This window comes from Macaca thibetana, chromosome 14 (genome assembly GCF_024542745.1).
Source record: "Macaca thibetana thibetana isolate TM-01 chromosome 14, ASM2454274v1, whole genome shotgun sequence".
Lineage (NCBI taxonomy): Eukaryota > Metazoa > Chordata > Mammalia > Primates > Cercopithecidae > Macaca > Macaca thibetana.
Genome location: NC_065591.1, coordinates 7,687,283 through 7,705,944, shown reverse-complemented (window position 1 = coordinate 7,705,944; position 18,662 = coordinate 7,687,283). Strand labels below are relative to the sequence as shown.

The following is an 18,662-nucleotide window of genomic DNA, read 5'->3' as shown; positions in this document are numbered from 1 at the left end:
TCTTGCTTTTTGTTTAGCCATCTAGCTCTTTTTGTTTTTTAGACACCCAAGCTGCAGTGCCGTGGCATGATCATAGCTCACTGTAACTCTGATCTCCTGAGCTCAAGGGATCCTCCTGCCTTGGCCTCCTAAAGTTTTTGCGGAGATTATATGTGAGCCACTGCGCCTGGCCAAAATGTAGTTTTTCAAGAGTAATGCTTTAATAAACTGATTTTCCCCCATAGCATTTCACTGTTCATTCTGTCTAGTAAATGTCTAGCTGGATTTCTATTTCGCTAGGTACTCCCTGATTACCTGCAATTGGGTTAGCATGTGGTGAATACAAAGATCAATAGGGCATTGTGCCTGTCCTCACTGTGCCTCCACAAGCAGCTGCTTGTCTGGGTCTTGGGTGTACAAATAATTGATATGTCCTTGGAAGTCAGGTTGGGGTGGGAATGGTCATACTATTTTGTATTGATGACATGTGGCCTGGCCTGGTTCTGCGTGAGTCAAAGGACCATGGAGGGCAGAGTTTTCAGGGTGATGTTGGAGTTTAACTTGATGTTAACCCTGTTAACTTTGCCTTAAAAGTTTTCTGGCCAGGAGTGGTGGCTTGACGCCTGTAATCCCAGCACTTTGGGAGGTCAAGGCAGCAGATCGCCTGAGGTTGGGAGTTCAAGACTAGCCTGTCCAACATGGAGAAACCCCATCTCTACTAAAAACACAAAAAATTAGCCAGTCATGGTGGTGGGCGCCTGTAATCCCAGCTACTCGGGAGGCTGAGGCAGGAGAATCACTTGAACCCGGGAGGCAGAGGTTGCCGGGAGCTGAGATAGCGCCATTGAACTCCACCCTGGGCAATGAGAGTGAAAATATGTCCTTAAAATAATTATAATAGGCCCGGTGGCTCAAGCCGGTAATCCCAGCACTTTGGGAGGCCGAGACGGGTGGATCACAAGGTCAGGAGATCGAGACCATCCTGGCTAACACGGTGAAACCCCGTCTCTACTAAAAAATACAAAAAACTAGCCGGGCGAGGTGGCGGGCGCCTGTAGTCCCAGCTACTCGGGAGGCTGAGGCAGGAGAATGGCGTAAACCTGGGAGGCGGAGCTTGCAGTGAGCTGAGATCTGGCCACTGCACTCCAGCCTGGGCGACAGAGCGAGACTCAATAATAATAATAATAATAATAATAATTTAAAAATGAGCTGGTCATGGTGACTCACGCCTGTAGTTCCAGCTACTCAGGAGGCTGAGATGGGAGGATTGCTCGATGCCAGGGATAGAGGTTGCAGTGAACAGAGATGGTATCACTGGACTCCATCCTGGGTGACAGAGTGGGACCCTGTCTCAAAAGTTTTCCAGGCATCCTCAAAATTGGGGTTTTTGGTGAATGCTAAATTAAACCAGGCTCTTTACCCTAGAGCTACACATCAGTACTTAAAGTAGTCTCAGGGGGATGCAGTAGTGAGAGATCATTGGCACTGGTACTAAGTGCTGTTTCAAATTACCCAGGTCAGTTTGCTCTCAGTAGTTTTGTGTTCTTATACATCATCTCATTCTGAGATAAAAGGAATTCCCAGGATGATGGTGATGGGAAGTCCCAGGACTCCCTTTCTGCAGTGGATTTGGAGAACAGTAGTCCAGGTTGAAGCAAGAGAAAGTATACTTCTAAGAGGGGATGTCTCAGACAAAAAACTGTATTAGAATATACTGAGGAAATTTTTGCCTTACTTGGAGAGTTTCGAGCTGAATTACTGATGAAGTACAGAGAAAATGAAAAAATTAAGGTAAATATTAACTAGAATAAACAAAAACTTATGAAGTATTATAACATGAGGATTTTCTTTTTTGAGACGGAGTCTTGCTCTGTCACCCAGGCTGGAGTGCAGTGGCGTGATCTCGGCTCACTGCAAGCTCCGCCTCTTGGGTTCATGCCATCCATTCTCCTGCCTCAGCCTCCTGAGTAGCTGGGACTACAGGCGCCCGCCACCACACCTGGCTGAGTTTTGTATTTTTTTAGGAGAGACGGGGTTTCACTGTGTTAGCCAGGATGGTCTCAATCTTCTGACCTTGTGATCCACCCCCCTTGGCCCCCCAAAGTGTTGGGATTACAGGCGTGAGCCACCGCGCCCGGCCAACATGAGGATTTTCTTACTCCGTTTGAGCTACTGTAACAAAAGACCATAAACTGGATGGCTTATACACAACAGAATTTTATTTCTCAGCGTTTTGGAGCCTGGGAAGGCCAAGATCAAGGCTGTGGCAGACTTGGTGCCTGGATCCTGTCTTGAGTTTGCAAGGCAGGAAGGGTGAGGGATTTCTCTGGGGTTTCTTCTATATAAGGGCACAAATCCCATTGATGAGGGCTTTGTTCTGTGGTGTAATCACCTCTCAAAGGTGTACCTAATACTTTCACCTTGGGGATTCGGATTTTAACATGAATTTTCGGGGGACATAAACACTCAAACCATAGCAGGATTCAACTGTATGTGATATTTACCTAGTTACGATTGTTGTAGCTCTGAATATTGTAATAAAATAATAATCTGATGAAGTGGGGATGGGTGGGTAATATGTGTAAGAGCAAAACTCATAGAAATGAGGAATTTTTTTTTTTTTTTGGTTGCCCAGGCCGGAGCGCAGTGGTGCGATCTCGGCTTACTGCAAGCTCCGCCTCCCAGGTTCATGCCATTCTCCTGCCTCAGCCTCCTGAGTAGCTGGGACTACAGGCGCCCTCCACCACGCCTGGCTAATTTTTTTGTATTTTAGTAGAGATGGGGTTTCACCATGTTAGCCAGGATGGTCTCGATCTCCTGACCTTGTGATCTGCCCACCTTGGCCTCCCAAAGTGCTGGGATTACAGGCATGAGCCATCACGCCCAGCCAAAAGGAAATTTTTTAAAGTGGCAAATGGATTATGAACATCTTATTCAGAAATAAAGGTAAAGAACAACTAAAAAGGCAAAAGCAGTTGGCTTCTGGGGAAGGTGGGGCAGGGGACTTTTTGAAGCCTTAGTATTTGCTTTGTTAAACCATGTTCTTGCATTATTAAGTTTTTTCATGCTAACAACTCTATTTTGTCAAGCCAGATTATGATGGCTTAACATGAGTGAACCTTCTAGCTTCTCATCAGATGCAAATCTGACAGGAATAGGGACTTGTGTTACTTTATGGCAGGTAAATAGCACCCTTGAGATACAAAATTGGGATGGTTTCGGGCCTAGTGGCGCCTGTCTAGTCTCAGCTACTAGGGAGGCTGAGGTGCAAAGATTGGGCGCAGGAGTTCCAAGGCCAGCCTGGCCAACATAGTGAGACCTGACCTGTCTGAAACATATACCCGCCCACCCCCATCCCCACCCCCACCAAAACAGGGATGGTTCTTCCTGTCCCCTTAAGGAGACACGACACCAAAGGAGAAAGTACTTGGATAGTGATGAGTGAATTGAGCATTTTATTACTGCTTTCATTTTTGTCTTGTCACAGCTAACAGGGAGGTTGAGTACTCTGTCCACTGGGGGCTGGTGCTTCCATTGAGGGTTGTGTGTGCCTGCTGATTTCTTTGAGTTCCTCTATCCAACATCAGAATTGTTTGTATTCAGATATGCGACAAGATGGGACTTCTGAGTTTCACAGTGTAAGGAAGATTGACACCTAACCGAGTTTGGGGCTTCCTTTGTACAGTTGACCATTGAACAACAAGGGTTTGAACTGTTGTGCAGGTTCACTTATACATGGACTTATAGATGGATTTTCTTCTGCCTCTGCTGCCCTGAGACAGCCAGACCAACCCCTCCTCCTACTTTTCCTCAGCCTATTCAACATAAATACTATCGGGATGAACACCTTTATAATGATTCACTTCTACTTAATTTTTTTTTTTTTTTTTTTTTTGAGAGGGAGTCTTGCTCTGTCACCCAGGCTGGAGTGCAGTGATGTGATCTCGGCTCACTGCAACCTCTGCCTCTTGGGTCCAAGCAATCTCCTGTCTCAGCCTTCTGAGTAGCTGGAACTGTAGGCACATGCCAACCATGCCCAGGTAACTTTTGTATTTTTAGTAGAGACAGGGTTTCACCATATTGGTCAGGCTGTTCTCGAACTCTTGACCTCAGGTGATCCACCCACCTCAGCCTCCCAAAGTGTTAGGATTATAGGTGTGACCCACCGCGCCCAGCCTTTTGTTTAGCTTTTATTGTAAGAATACAGTATACATGTAACACATGAAATATGTTAATTGACTTATGACCTGTAAGGCTTCCAGTCAACAACAGGCTACTACGTTTTGGGAAATAAAAAATCATACATGGGTTTTCTTTTTTCTCTCTCTTTTTTTCTTTTTTTTTTTTGTGACAGAGTCCTGCTCTGTCGCCCAGGATAGGGAATCATACTTTGAATACATGCCTCAATTAAAAAGGCAAAAAATAAGCAGGGCACAGTGGCATGCACCTGTAGTCTCAGGTACTTGGCAGGCCGAGGTGCAGGGATTGCTTGAGCAGCCCAGGAGTTCAAGCCCAGCGGGACAACAGCAAGACTCTCTCTAAAAATATTACTTATTTTAGAGACAGGGTCTTGCTCTGTCATCCAGGCTAGAGTGCCACGGTGTTATATCTCACTGCAGCCATAGCTCCGAGGCCCAAATGATCCTCCAGTCTCAGCCTCCCAAGTATTTAGGACTACAGGCGTATGCCACCAAGCCCTATTAACTTTTTTAAAAATTTTATTTTTGAGACAAGGTCTCACTTTGTTCTCTAGGCTAGAGTGCTGTGGTGCAAACATGTCTCACTGCAACCTTGACCTCCCAGGCTGAAGCTATCCTCTCGCCTCAGCCTCCTGAGTAGCTGGGACCACAGGCATGCACCACCACGCCCAGCTCAGTTTTGATTAATTTTTTTTTTTTTTTTTTCTTTTAGAGACAAGGTTTTCCCCTGTAGCCCAGCCTGGTCTTGAACTCCTGGGCTTAAGTGATCCTCCTGCCTTAGCCTCCCAAAGTGCTGGGATTACAGGTGTGAGCCACTGTGCCCCGCCTACAGATAATTTGTTTTTTTATTTTTTGAGATGGAGTCTCACTCTGTCGCCCAGGCTGGAGTCCAGTGGCGCCATCTCGGCTCACTACAGTGTCTGCCTCCCAGGTTCAAGCGATTCTCCTCCCTCAGCCTCCTGAGTAGCTAGGATTACAGGCGCATACCACCATGCCTAGCTAAATTTTTTTTTTGTAGTTTTAATAGAGACAAGGTTTCACCATGTTGGTCAGGGTGGTCTTGAACTTCTGACCTTGTGATCCGCCCGCCTCGGCCTCCCAAAAGTACTGGGATTATAGGTGTGAACCACCGCGCCCAGCCTTCTTTTTACTTCTTTTTTTTTTTTTTTTTTTTTTTTTTTGAGACGGAGTCTCGCTCTGTCGCCCAGGCTGGAGTGCAGTGGCCGCATCTCAGCTCACTGCAAGCTCTGCCTCCCGGGTTCACGCCATTCTCCTGCCTCAGCCTCCCGAGTAGCTGGGACTACAGGCGCCCGCCCCTGCGCCCGGCTAATTTTTTCTATTTTTAGTAGAGACGGGGTTTCACCATGGTCTTGATCTCCTGACCTTGTGATCCGCCCACCTCGGCCTCTCAAAGTGCTGGGATTACAGGCGTGAGCCACCACGCCCGGCCCTTTTTACTTCTTTAAAATTTTGCTGGGCGTGGTAGCCCACACTTGTAATCCCAGCTACTCAGGAGGCTGAGGCAGGAGAATCGCTTGAACCTGGGAGGTGGAGGTTGCAGTGAGCCAAGATTGCACCACTGCACTCCAACCTGGGTGACAGAGTGAGACTGTCTCAAAAAAAAAAAAAAAAGTGTGCCCATAAGTAGTTTTTTTTTAAAAACAAAAAGGATAAGGTTATATTTAAACAATTCTTAGACATAATGTTTTAACATTTTTTGATGTGTCTGAAATTTGTGTCTTGCTTATCCATATGTCTCATAGTTCAATTGGCAGTGTTTAATTTTTTTTTTTTTTTTTTTGAGAGAGAGTCTTGCTCTGTTACCCAGGCAGGAATGCAGTGGCATGATCTCACTTTATAACCTCCACCTCCTGGGCTCAAGTGATCCTCCCAACTCAGCCTCCTGAATAGCTGGGACTACAAGTGCACACCACCACGCCCGGCTAATTGTTTTTATATTTTTTTTTTGTAGAGATGGGGTTTCGCCATGTTGAGTGGCTGGTCTTAAACTCCTCAGCTCAAGCGATCCGCCCACCTCAGCCTCCCAAAGTGCTGGGATTACAGGCGTGAGCCACTACGTCTGACTGGCAGTGTTTTAGTAGTGTATAAAATAATGTTGTACCTAGGCCGGGTGCGGTGGCTCACACCTGTAATCCCAGCACTGGGAAGCTGAGGCGGGTGGATCACGAGGTCAGGAGATTGAGACCATCCTGGCTAACATGGTGAAACCCTGTCTCTACTGAAAATACAAAAAATTAGCTGGGCGTGGTTGCTTGTGCCTGTAGTCCCAGCTACTCCGGAGGCTGAGGCAGGAGAATGGCGTGAACCTAGGAGGTGGAGCTTGTAGTGAGCCGAGATAGCACCACTGCACTCCAGCCTGCACGACAGAGCCAGACTCTGTCTTCAAAAAAAAAAAAAAAAAAAAAAGTTGTACCTGAAAGTTAGTGACATTTTGTATTAGATAAAAAATGGTTATTTGGTATGAGTGCAGGTATTTTAATAAGGTACATTCCTAGATATTGATGGGCAGTTTATATTTTGCTGTGTGTCAAATTGTCCTCAAGTCATTACAATGTATATTCCCACCAGTTAGATGTGAAAGGCTTCACCTAAAACCATTACCTTGTGGGGGTATTTCAACATTAATGGGGGGGGGTGACACAAATATTCAGACCATAGCTGTCTTTTTTTTTTTTTTTTTTTTTTTTTTTTTTTTTTTTGAGACGGAGTCTCACTGTCGCCCAGGCTGGAGTGCAGTGGCCGGATCTCAGCTCACTGCAAGCTCCGCCTCCCGGGTTCCCGCCACTCTCCTGCCTCAGCCTCCCGAGTAGCTGGGACTACAGGCGCCCGCCACCACGCCCGGCTAGTTTTTTTTTTGTATTTTTTAGTAGAGACGGGGTTTCACCGGGTTAGCCAGGATGGTCTCGATCTCCTGACCTCGTGATCCGCCTGTCTCGGTCTCCCAAAGTGCTGGGATTACAGGCTTGAGCCACCGCGCCCGGCCAGACCATAGCTGTCTTACTGTATTTATAATTAGTGTCTATTTTTGTAATGAGTGAGGTTTTAATTTTTTGTAGAGACAGGGTCTTGCCATGTTGCCCAGGCTGGTCCTCAAACTCCTGCCCTCAAGTGATCCTCCTGACTTGGCCTCCCAAAGTGTTGGTATTACAGGCTCAAGCCACTGTGTGATCTCGGCTCACCGCAACCTCCGCCTCCCGGGTCCCGGTTCAAGCGTTCAAGCAGTTCTGCTGCCTCAGCCTCCTGAGTAGCTGGGATTATAGGCACGCGCCACCACACCCAGCTAATTTTTGTATTTTTTGTGTTTTTAGCAGAGATGGGGTTTCACCATGTTGGCCAGGCTGGTCTTGAACTGCTGACCTCGTGATCTGCCTACCTCGGCCTCCCAAAGTGCTGGGATTATAGGTGTGACCCACCACGCCAGTCCTGGAGTTTTGCTCTTGTTGCCCAGGCTGGAGTGCAATGGTATGGGTTTAAGTGATTCTCTTGCCTCAGACTCCTGATTAGCTGGGAATATAGGCATGTGCCACCACACCTGGCTAATTTTGTATTTTTAGTAGAGATGGGGTTTCTCCATGTTGGTCAGGCTGGTCTCCCGACCTCAGGTGATCTGCCCGCCTGAGCCTACCAAAGTGCTAGGATTACAAGCGTGAGCACCGCGCCTGGCAGCCCTTTATATTTTTAAGAGTCGTTTGTATTTCCTTTTTGTCTTTTTATATCTTTAGCACTTAGCTTAAAAAAAAAAAAAATTAGGCTTTTGGGCGCCTGTAATTCCATCTACTCGGGAGGCTGAAGCAGGAGAATCATTTGAACCCAGGAGGTGGAGGTTGCAGTGAGCTGAGATCACACCACTGCACTCCAGCCTGGGTGATAGAGGAAGACCCTGTCTCAACAACAAGAAGAAGAAATACTTGGGCATCAGCCAAGTCTTTTGATCCCAAGATGATTTCTTTAACAAGTTTCCTTTAGGTTTTACTGCTGGACATCCTTAAGATAAGAAATTGGGCTGGCAAGCCTGGGTAATACGTCAAAACTCTATCTCTACAGAAAATTTTTAAAAATAGCTGAGCATGGTGCTGTGTACCTATAGTTCCAGCTACTCTTGAGTTTGAGGTAGGAGGGTTGTTTCAGCCCGGGACATTGAGGCTGCAGTGAGCCATGATCATGCCACTGCATTCCAGCCTGGGCAACAGAGCAAGATACAAAAAAAAAAAAAAAAAAGAAAAAGAAATGGGGTTTGGCAGTGTTTTCTCCCATCACTTAGGGAGAATGGATAAATCATATCAGTGGTACAGTATTCTTACTTTGTTTTGTTTTCTCTTGTTTTGAGACAAGATCTCACTGTTGCTCAGGCTGGAGGGCAGTGTTGCAATCATGGTTCACTGGGGCTGTGAACTTCTGGGCTCAAGTGTCCTCTCACTTCAACCTCCTGAGTAGCTGGGGTTATAGGCATGAGCCACCATGGCCAGCTGGCACATCATTCTTAAACACCAACTAATGTGGAAGAGTCTTTGTTGTTTTGTTTTGGAGACATTCCATTCCAAAATGCCAACCTGTTAATTTCTTTAACTTCTTTTTTTGAGACAGAGTTTTGTTCTCACTGCCCAGGCTGGAGTGCAATGGTGCGATCTCGGCTCCCTGCAAACTCTGCCGCCTGTATTCAAGTGATTCTCCTGTCTCAGTCTCCCGAGTAGCTGGGATTACAGGCACGTGCAATCACGTCTGGCTAATTTTTGTATTTTTAGTAGAGATGGGGTTTCATCATATTGGTCAGGCTGGTCTTGAAGTCCTGACCTCAGGTGATCCACCCTGAGGTGGATCGGCTCGGTCTCCTAAAGTGCTGGGATTACAGGCGTGAGCCACTGTGCCCAGCCTAATTTCTTGAACTTCTTACCTTGTGTTCCTTACCTCAATTCTTTACAGGTTGCTTTTTTTTTTTTTTTTTTTTTTGAGACAGTTTTGCTCTGTCACTCAGGCTGGAGTCCAGTGGCGTGATCGCAGCCTCCTGCAACCTCTGCTTCCTGGGTTCAAGTGATTCTCCTGCCTCAGCCTCCCAAATAGCTGGGACTACATGTGTGCACCCCCACGCCTGGCTAATCTTTTTTATTTTTTGTAGAGTCGGGGTTTTGCCATGTTGACCAGGCTGGTCTCAAACTCCTGAATTCAGGTGATTCAGCCGCCTTGGCTTCCCAAAGTGCTGGGATTTCAGGCATGAGCCACTGTGCCCGGCCCACTTTTCTGTTTAAAAGATTGTTCCTTGTTTCTGCTACATGTCCCTAATGGTTGTGTGGTAGTTTCTCCTCCATGTCATCTTCGTGACCTAAACTAATGGAAGCTCCAACGTCTAAAACTTACATTCTAGTCCAAGACAAGTAATGAACATAGTAAATAACTAAATTATGTGTTAGGACGTAAGACCTTTGTATTAAAAAGGTTCAAGTTAAGTAGCGAGGATTGGGAGAGCTAGTGCAGTATATGTGTGTGCAGATTGCTGTGATAAATAGGGGGCCAGGCCTGTGTATTTAAAAATTTTTATTTTATTTTTATTTTTATTTTTATTTTTATTTTTTTTTTTGAGACAGAGTCTCGCTCTGTCACCCAGGCTGGAGTGCAGTGGCCGGATCTCAGCTCACTACAAGCTCTGCCTCCCAGGTTTACGCCATTCTCCTGCCTCAGCCTCCCAAATAGCTGGGACTACAGGCGCCTACCACCTCGCCCGGCTAGTTTTTTGTATTTTTAGTAGAGACGGGGTTTCACCGTGTTAGCCAGGCTGGTCTCGATCTCCTGACCTCGTGATCCGCCCGTCTCGGCCTCCCAAAGTGCTGGGATTACAGGCTTGAGCCACCGTGCCCGGCCAAAATTTTTATAATTTTAAAAAAATAGAATTATATTTCTTTTTTTTTTTTTTTTTTGAGATGGAGTTTTGCTCTTGTCACCCAGGCTGGAATGCGATGGCGTGATCTTGGCTCACTGCAACTTCTGCCTCCCAGGTTCTAGCGATTCTTCTGCCTCAGCCTCAGTAGCTGGGATTATAGTCATGCACCACCATGCCTGGCTAATTTTTGTATTTTAGTAGCGATGGTGTTTCACCATATTGACCCTGCTGATTTCGAACTCCTGACCTCAGGTGATCCACCTGCCTCGGCCTCCCAAAGTGCTGGGATTATAGGAATGAGCCACTGCGCCCGGCTTGGGCCTCTTAAAAAAGTAAGATTTGAGCAATGAGTTGAATTAGATGTAAGTTAGCACCAGGTATCTGGGGGAAAAGTACTCCAGGTAGAGAGAATATCTTGAGCAAGGGTCTCAAGGTGGAAGTGTTCTAACAGTAAGGAGGCCAGTGGCAAGAGTGAGTGAGGGGAGAGAGGAGCAGAAGAGGTCAGGTAGTTAGCAGATCTAGTAGTTAATCTATGGCCTTTCTGGCCTTCATTCTGAGTAAACTAGTCTTGTGGGGTTTTTAAGCAGTGTCATAATGTGATGTACTTTTTACAAAAATTGGCTCTTCAGAGCTTTTTTTTTTTTTTTTAAACCACTCTTTCAATCCAGGTTTTCCTGACTCTGGGAAGAACCAGGAAGAGACGGCCCAGAAGTATTCTTTTTATTTTTTATTTTTTTTTTGAGATGGAGTTTTGCTTTTGTTGTCCAGGCTGGAGTGCAATAATGTGATCTCAGCTCACCACACCCTCCGCCTCCTGGGTTCAAGTGATTCTCCTTCCTCCCGAGTAGCTGGGATTACAGGTGCCCACCACCAGGCCTGGCTAATTTTATATATATATATATATTTTTTAGGCGGAGTCTTGCCTTGTTGCCCAGGCTGGAGTGCAGTGGCTCAATCTCAGCTCACTGCAAGCTTCGCCTCTTGGGTTCACGCCATTCTCCTGCCTCAGCCTCCCGAGTAGCTGGGACTACAGGCGCCTGCCACCACTCCCGGCTAATTTTGTTTTTGTATTTTTAGTAGAAACGGGGTTTCACTGTGTTAGGATGGTCTCGATCTCCTGACCTTGCCACCCGCCTCGGCCTCCCAAAGTGCTGGGATAACAGGTGTGAGCCACTGTGTCCGGCCTAATTTGGTATTTTTTTAGTAGAGACGGGGATTCTCCATGTCGGTCAGGCTGGTCTCGAACTCCCAACCTCAGTTGATCTCACCTTGGCCTCCCAAAGGGCTGAGGTTACAGGCGTGAGCCACCATGCCAAGCCTGAGTATTCTTTTCAAACAATAAAATACACCAGTTTTGAAAACAATTTGATACATTGTGACAATGTGCTTTTGGGGGGGGGGGGGGGGGGGGGGGGGGGCTTTTTTTTTTTTTTTTTTGTTTTTAAAAGATGGTGTCTCACTCTATTGCCCAGGCTGGAGTGCACTGGCATGATCTCTGCTCACTGCAGTCTCCACCTCCTGGGCTCAAGCGATTTTCGTGCCTCAGCCTTTTGAGTAACTGGGATTGTAGATGCATGCCACCACGCCCGGCTAATTTTTATATTTTTAATAGAGACAGAGTTTCACCATGTTGGCCAGGCTGGTCTCAAACTGCTGACCTCAGGCGATCCACCACCTTGGCCGCCCAAAGTGCTGGGATTATAGGCACAGTCATGAGCCACTGTGCCCAGTCTGACAATATACTTTTGATAACTGATGGTTACAATGTTCCCATCGCTGCAATCAAAATACAGAACATTTTTGTCAGCCAAAAAGCCCTTGTTCCCCTTTGTAGTTAATCCTCAGGCCCTGATCAATTTTTTAGTCTTTTTTTTTTTTTTTTTTTTTTTTTTTTTTAGGTGCGGTCTTGCTCTGTTGCCTAGGCTGGAATACAGTGGTATGAGCATGGCTTAATGCAGCCTCGACCTTCTGAGCTGAAGCAGTCCTTCCATTTCAACCTCCCAAGAAGCTGGAACTACACAGGTATGCACCATTGCACCTGGCTAATTTATTTTTTATTTTTATCTTTTGGTAGAGATGGGGTCTCCCTATGTTGCCCAGGCTGGTTAGGAACTCCTGGCTCAAACTATACTCCTGCCTCACCCTTCCAAAGTACTAAGATTAGGCCAGGTGCAGTGGCTCACACTTATAATCCCAGCACTTTGGGAGGCTGAGGGGGGCGGATCACTTGAGGTCAGGAGCTTGAGAGCAGCCTGGCCAACGTGATGAAACCCCATCTCTACTAAAAATATAAATATTAGCCAGTTGTCATCGTGCGCACCTATAGTCCCAGCTACTTGGGAGGCTGAGGCAGGAGAATCGCTTGAACCCGGGAGGTGGAGATTGCAGTGAGACGAGATAGTGCCACTGCACTCTAGCCTGGGCTACAGAGCAAGATTTCATCTAAAACAAAAACAAAAAACAAATAGGCATGAGCCACCTCGCCTGCCCCCTCCCCCACCTTTTTTTTGAGACAGGGTCTTCCTGTGTCACCCAAACTGGAGTGCGGTGTTCAACCTCTGCCTCCTCCCGGGCTCAAGCAATTTTCCCATCTCAGCCTCCCAAGTAGCTGGGACCACAGGCGCATGCCAGCATGCCCAACTTATTTCTGTATTTTTTTGTAGTCATGGTTTTGCCATGTTGCCCAAGCTGGTCTTGAACTGAGCTCTAGCCATTTGCCTGCCTCAGCCTCCCAAAGTGCTGGGATTACAGGTGTGAGCCACCTAGCCTGACCCTTTTTTATTTATTTATTTTTTTTGAGATGGAGTTTTGCTCTTGTTGCCCAGGCTGCAATGCAGTGGCACGATCCTGGCTCAGTGCAACCTCTGCCTCCTGGATTCAAGCGATTCTCCTGCCTCAGCCTCCCTAGTAGCTGGCATTACAGGCACGCACCACCACGCCTCTCTAATTTTGTATTTTTAGTAGAGATGGGGTTTCTCAGTGGTGGTCAGGTTGGTCTTGAACTCCTGACTTCAGGTGATCCATGTGCCTTGGCCTCCCATAGTGCTGGGATTACAGACGTGAACCACTGTGCCTGACCTAAGCTGACTTTTTGTTTGTTTGTTTGTTTTAAATGGGCAACTAGAATAGGCTCAGAGATTCCCTGAAATCATTGTTAATTGTCACAATTTGGGGGGATTCTCCCCCCAGGGATGTGGCTAAACATCAGTAGTGCCAAGTTTGAAATCCTCTTTAAGACTTCATTCATTGCTTTGGCTTTGTATACCATCTGGAGTTGTGCTGTTCAGTGTGGTAGCCAGAGCCATATACAGTGCTGTGAGTACCAAATACCTGTGGGATTTAAAAAATTAATATAAACCAGGTGCTGTGGCTCATGCCTATAATCCCAGCACTTTGGGAGGCCAAGGCAGGCAGATCACTTGATGTCAGAAGTTTGAGACCAGCCTGGTCAAGATGGTAAAACCCCATCTCTACTAAAAATACAAAAATAAGCCAGGCGTGGTGGCATGTGCCTGTAATCCCAGCTACTTGGGAGGCTGAGACAGGAGAATCGCTTGAACCCGGGAGGCGGAGGATCTAGTGAGCCAAGACTGGGCCACTGCACTCTAGCCTGGGCGACAGAGCAACAGTCTGTCTCTCAAAAAAAATAAAATAATATGAGAAAGAATATATTCATTTTTTAATGCTCATTATATGTTGGACTGATAATTTTTTTGCATATATTGGGTAAAAATACATTAAAATTGTTTTTGTTTTTTTCCTAACCACTAGACTATCTGGGGAAAATAAAATTAATACAACTTAATTTCACCTGTTTCAGTTCCCTATGTGGTTTGCATTTGTGGCTCACATTGTATTTCTGTTATTAACACTGATCCAGGTGCTAAAGACTCTTGATATCTCCAGTTCAAAACCTCTCTTCTGTGCTCAAGATTCAGGGATCTGGAGACCTAGTTGACATTTCTTCTTGGTTCTCTTTTTTTTTTTTTTTTTTTTTGAGATGGAGTCTCACTCTGTTGCCCAGGCTGGAGTGCAGTGGCGTGATCTCGGCTCACTGCAACCTCCGCCTCCCGGGTTCAAGCGATTCTTCTGCCTCAGTCTCCTGAGTAGCTGGGACTACAGGCGTGTGCCACTACACCTGGCTAATTTTTGTATTTTTAGTACAGATGGGATTTCACCATATTGGCCAGGCTAGTCTCGAACTACTGACCTCGGGTTCCTCCTGCCTTGGCCTCCCAACATGCTGGGATTACAAGCATGAGCTATTGTGCCTGGCTGGTTCTCTTAATACACCTCCAACTTGGTACATCTGAGATAGAGCTCCGGAGACTTCCCACTCTAAAATCATTTCTCCTTCAGTCTTCCTTATCCCCTTCTCTTCCAGCCAGATTCCTGGTAGTCATTCTTACCTCCTCCCCAACCATTAGCAGCTGTTCACCATGTTTATATCACATGTTGCCTCTTTTCTCTATGTCTTTGCCACAGCCATAGTCTAGACCATGCTATCCTCTCCCACCAAGATGACTACAGTGACCTCCAGGTCTGTCTTTTCCTTATCCTTGTGTCTTCAAAGTATTCTCCATTTAGTAGCCAGAATGATCTTGTGAAATGTAAATCAGATGTTCCTTACTTAGAACCTTTCAGCAACTTCCAATTTTATCTAAAGTAAAATGCCCAATCCCTTAGTTTGATCGGGCCTTGCCTCTGTCACACTCTATTATCTCAGGCCCTTTTCCCTATTTATCTATCCTTTTCTGACCACACTGACTCTCCTTTCAGATCGTTGTATACACTGAGCTCTTTCCTGCCTCAGGGCCGTTTTTTTGTTTGTTTGTTTGTTTTAATTAAATCTGGAAGGACCTTTCTCTTTACTGCTTTAGAGCTAACTTATCCTCAGATCTTAGCTTCAGGATCAAGTATCGGAATGCCCTCCTAAACCACCTGTAGCTTAGTAGGTATGTCCTCCCAATATTCCCTGCCATTGGACCTATTTTGTGTAATTTGTGGTATTTGTCACAAATTCTTTTTCTTTTTTTTTCTTTTTGAGATGGAGTCTTTTTTTTTTTTTTTTCTTTGAGACGGAGTCTTGCTCTGTCAGCCAGGCTGGAGTGCAGTGGCAGGATCTTGGCTCACTACAACCTCCGCCTCCCGGGTTCAAGTGATTCTCCTACTTCAGCCTACCGAATAGGTAGAATTACAGGCTCCTGCTTAATTTTTTGTAGTTTTAGTAGAGACAGGGTTTTGCCATGTTGTCCAGGCTGGTCTCGAACTCCTGACCTCAGGTGATCTTCCCGCCTTGGCCTCCCAAAGTGCTGGGATTACAGGCGTGAGCCACCGCACCAGGCCACTAATTTCTTTTTTGTTTTAGACGGAGTCTCGCTCTGTTGCCCAGGCTGAAGTACGGTGGCACGATCTCGGCTCACTGCAATCTCCACCTCCCGGATTCAAGCGATTCTCTGCCTCAGCCTCCTGAGTAGCTGGGATTACAGGTGCGTGCCACCACGCCTGGCTAATTTTTGTATTTTTAGTAGAGACAGGGTTTCACCATGTTGGTCAGGCTGGTCTCGAACTCCTGACCTCGTGATCCACCCGCCTCGACCTCCCAAAGTGCTGGGATTACAGGCGTAGGTAGACCACTGCGCCCAGCCTAAACTTTCTAAACCTCAGTTGCTTTATTGCTGGGAGAGCCAGGATGCTACCTCATTGGGTTCTTGTGGATTTGCAGAGGTGACAGATACGCAGTTTGAATTTGGCCTGGATTCTCAAAGGCCCTGCAAACCTAAGGCACTTCAGATTGAATTCATCTTGTCAGATTTTTCACTCTTCCCCCACAAGTCCTGGAGCTGATTCTATCATTTCTTGCATTTCATTTCTCCTCAGCAGTAGAGCCTAGCTCTGGTCTGAAGAAAGATGAGATTGATCTTCCAACAAACTGACAGCTCTTCCCAGGAATATTTACTTCTCCCCTCCTTCCTTTTCCCGAATCTCCTAGGCCAGGTGACTTCCTGAGGACCAGGTTTGTAAGCAAAATCCCGACAAGCTATGAAACCAATCTGGGGCAAGTTGCTTCCCTTTCCTGGTCCATCTTTCAGGCAGCTGACCTTTTTCTGCCCTTAGGACAAGTTCCTAACAGTGCATTGAGTACCCTGAGGGTCTAGTGTCTTTCTGTGCCATGCCAGCTTCACTATGTATCTGGAAACCCAAGGAAGGGGGTAGATCTGAGGCTACAGAAACCACATATGCCTCATTCATCACCATGTTCCCACATCCTAGCTCATAGTAGGAATTCAAACAGCTGATAAATGAATTCAGGAGCTTTTAGTGTTGAGAGGCTTCATGGGACTCTGAAGTGGTCTATAGTAAGAAACTTGGTCTTGGTGAACTAAAGGAATTTTGTATTCACAGTATGTAATTTCTCATATGAGAAGTAAAGTTTAGAAATAAAAACATTGGCCAGGTGCAGTGGCTCACGCCTGTAATCCCAGCATTTTGGGAGGCCGAGGCAGGTAGACCACCTGAGGTTGGGTGTTCAAGACCAGCCTGACCAACGTGGTGAAACTCCATCTCTACTAAAAATACAAAAATTCACCAGGCGTGGTGTCATGCGACTATAATTCCAGCTACTGGGAAGGTTGAGACAGGAGAATTGCTTGAACCTGAGAGGCAGAGGTTGCAGTGAGCCGAGATCATACCAGTGCACTCGAGCCTGGGCGACAGAGCGAGACTCCATCTTAAAAGAAAGAAATACATTTGTCTTACTCAACAGTCCTCTTTTGGGGTGAAAGGTTTTCTAAAATAAAAATTACACAATACTGCAGGGCTTTTTCTCTACCTATGAGTAGCTTATTTTACTACCTAACCATATGGTAACTCATTTTACCACAGTAGCCACAAATTGGATAGCACAGATATGGAACACTTCCATCACTGCCAGAAGTGTTATTGGGCAGTGATGATATAGAACTCTTCTGCATAAAAAAAATTTTTTTTTTTTGAGATGTTGTCTTGCTGTGTTGCCCGGGCTGGAGTACAGTGGCGCGATCTCGGCTCACTACTAGCTCCGCCTCCCGGGTTCACGCCATTCTCCTGCCTCAGCCTCCTGAGTAACTGGGACTACAGGCGCCCGCCATCACACCCGGATAATTTTTTGCATTTTTAGTAGAGATGGGGTTTCACCGTGTTAGCCAGCATGGTCTCGATCTCCTGACCTCGTGATCTGCCCGCCTTAGCCTCCCAAAGATTACAGGCGTGAGCCACTGCGCCTGGCTAGAAAATTTTTTTTCTTGTTCTGCCAATGAGATAGAAATCAAGATATGTTTATTATTTACTTATTTTTTTTGAGACAGAGTCTGTCACCCAGGCTGGAGTGCAGTGGTGCATTATCAGCTCACTGTAACCTCTGCCTCCTGGGGTTCAAGTGATTCTTGTGCCTCAGCCTCCCCAGTAGCTGGGATTACAGGTACACACCACCATGCCCAGCTAAATTTTTTGTATTTTTAGTAGAGATGGGGTTTCGCCATGTTGCCCAGGCTGGTCTCAATTCTTGAGCTCAGGAAATCCACTCACCTCAGCCTCCCAAAGTGCTAGGATTACAGGCCTGAGCCATGCACCCGGCATATGTTAAACTTCCTATGTTAAATTGGTTGAAACCTAGCACGGAGAACCATCAGAGATTTTGCCGAGGCCAGCAAAATCTGCAGATTTTTTTTCTTGGCTCTGCATAGTGCCTTGCAGATCACAAGAAAATCCCAGCATCTTTGCCTTATTTTCTCTATTGTAAAACAGAGTCTTGCTTCCCTGGGGAATACTGAAGCTAACATGAGCCTTATGTACTTCACCACTGGTTGGAATGTGTGCATGGACAGGTTAACTTCTGTAGATTTGTCAGTCTGTTCCCCTAAGAAATGAGGGAAAATTTTTGCTTCACCTGTCAAGATTAAGTATAAAATATGTGAAGTAAATGCTATATTATTGTAGGTAAAATTTCACATGTAGTCAAAATTTATACATCAACATTTCCATATGAAGTACAATAAAGCTTAAGTAGGGTTGAGTCCATCATTAAATGCGTTCTATGGGGATCTAAACAAAGATAAATAAGATGTCCGTGATCTAGAAGACATACGTGACTGCAAAATGTCACTGCTAATCATTAATATGTGATTTGCTTTTCTGCTCGGATTTTATTTTAGCCAAAGCCTAATCCTAGCAGAATATTAGCACCTTGGGAAGAGAGACCTCTTTTAATAGCTCATAAGTGAATTTAATTATTTTTTAAAAATTAAAAAAGGAGAAACACTGGAGAGGGGTGATAACTAAGCAATTTTTTTTTTTTAATATGAGCCAGAAAAATATGAAGTGAAATTGAGTTAACATGATAGGTCCTTGGAGAGAATCTGCTCAGCCTTTTTCTGATGCAGGGCTTATTCCTAGCACTACTAATCTGGATCTGTTAGCCTTTAAACTGGTTTAAGAGCAGCTCTGGTTAGAGAAAAGTAGCCTCACCACCAGCTGTAGCAAATTTAGAAATGTCTCAAGAATCTGGCTAACTTCCCATCACTTATTACTGAAGCCACAGCACTCACCTCACT

The 18,662-nt window shown here is 45.8% G+C and overlaps 3 protein-coding genes across 5 annotated transcripts in view; 1 reads left to right on the top strand and 2 right to left on the bottom strand.

Moving 5' to 3' along the window:
* The window catches only part of MRPL11 (mitochondrial ribosomal protein L11), a 242,991-nt gene that overhangs the window by 217,150 nt on the left and 7,179 nt on the right, over positions 1-18,662 (bottom strand). The gene's annotated exons all lie outside the window — the stretch shown is intronic.
* The window catches only part of CTSF (cathepsin F), a 105,866-nt gene that overhangs the window by 80,032 nt on the left and 7,172 nt on the right, over positions 1-18,662 (bottom strand).
* Positions 1-18,662, top strand: part of LOC126935346 (RNA-binding protein 4) — a 56,667-nt gene that overhangs the window by 33,636 nt on the left and 4,369 nt on the right. For 2 of the 3 annotated variants that reach the window (XR_007719229.1, XR_007719228.1), the window contains 2 exons: positions 11,970-12,093; positions 14,557-17,985. The exons of the other annotated variant lie outside the window; for it this stretch is intronic. The gene's annotated coding sequence lies outside the window, so the exon portion shown is untranslated. Of the gene's footprint in view, positions 1-11,969; positions 12,094-14,556; positions 17,986-18,662 lie in introns of those variants that run through there. 3 annotated transcript variants of the gene reach the window in all.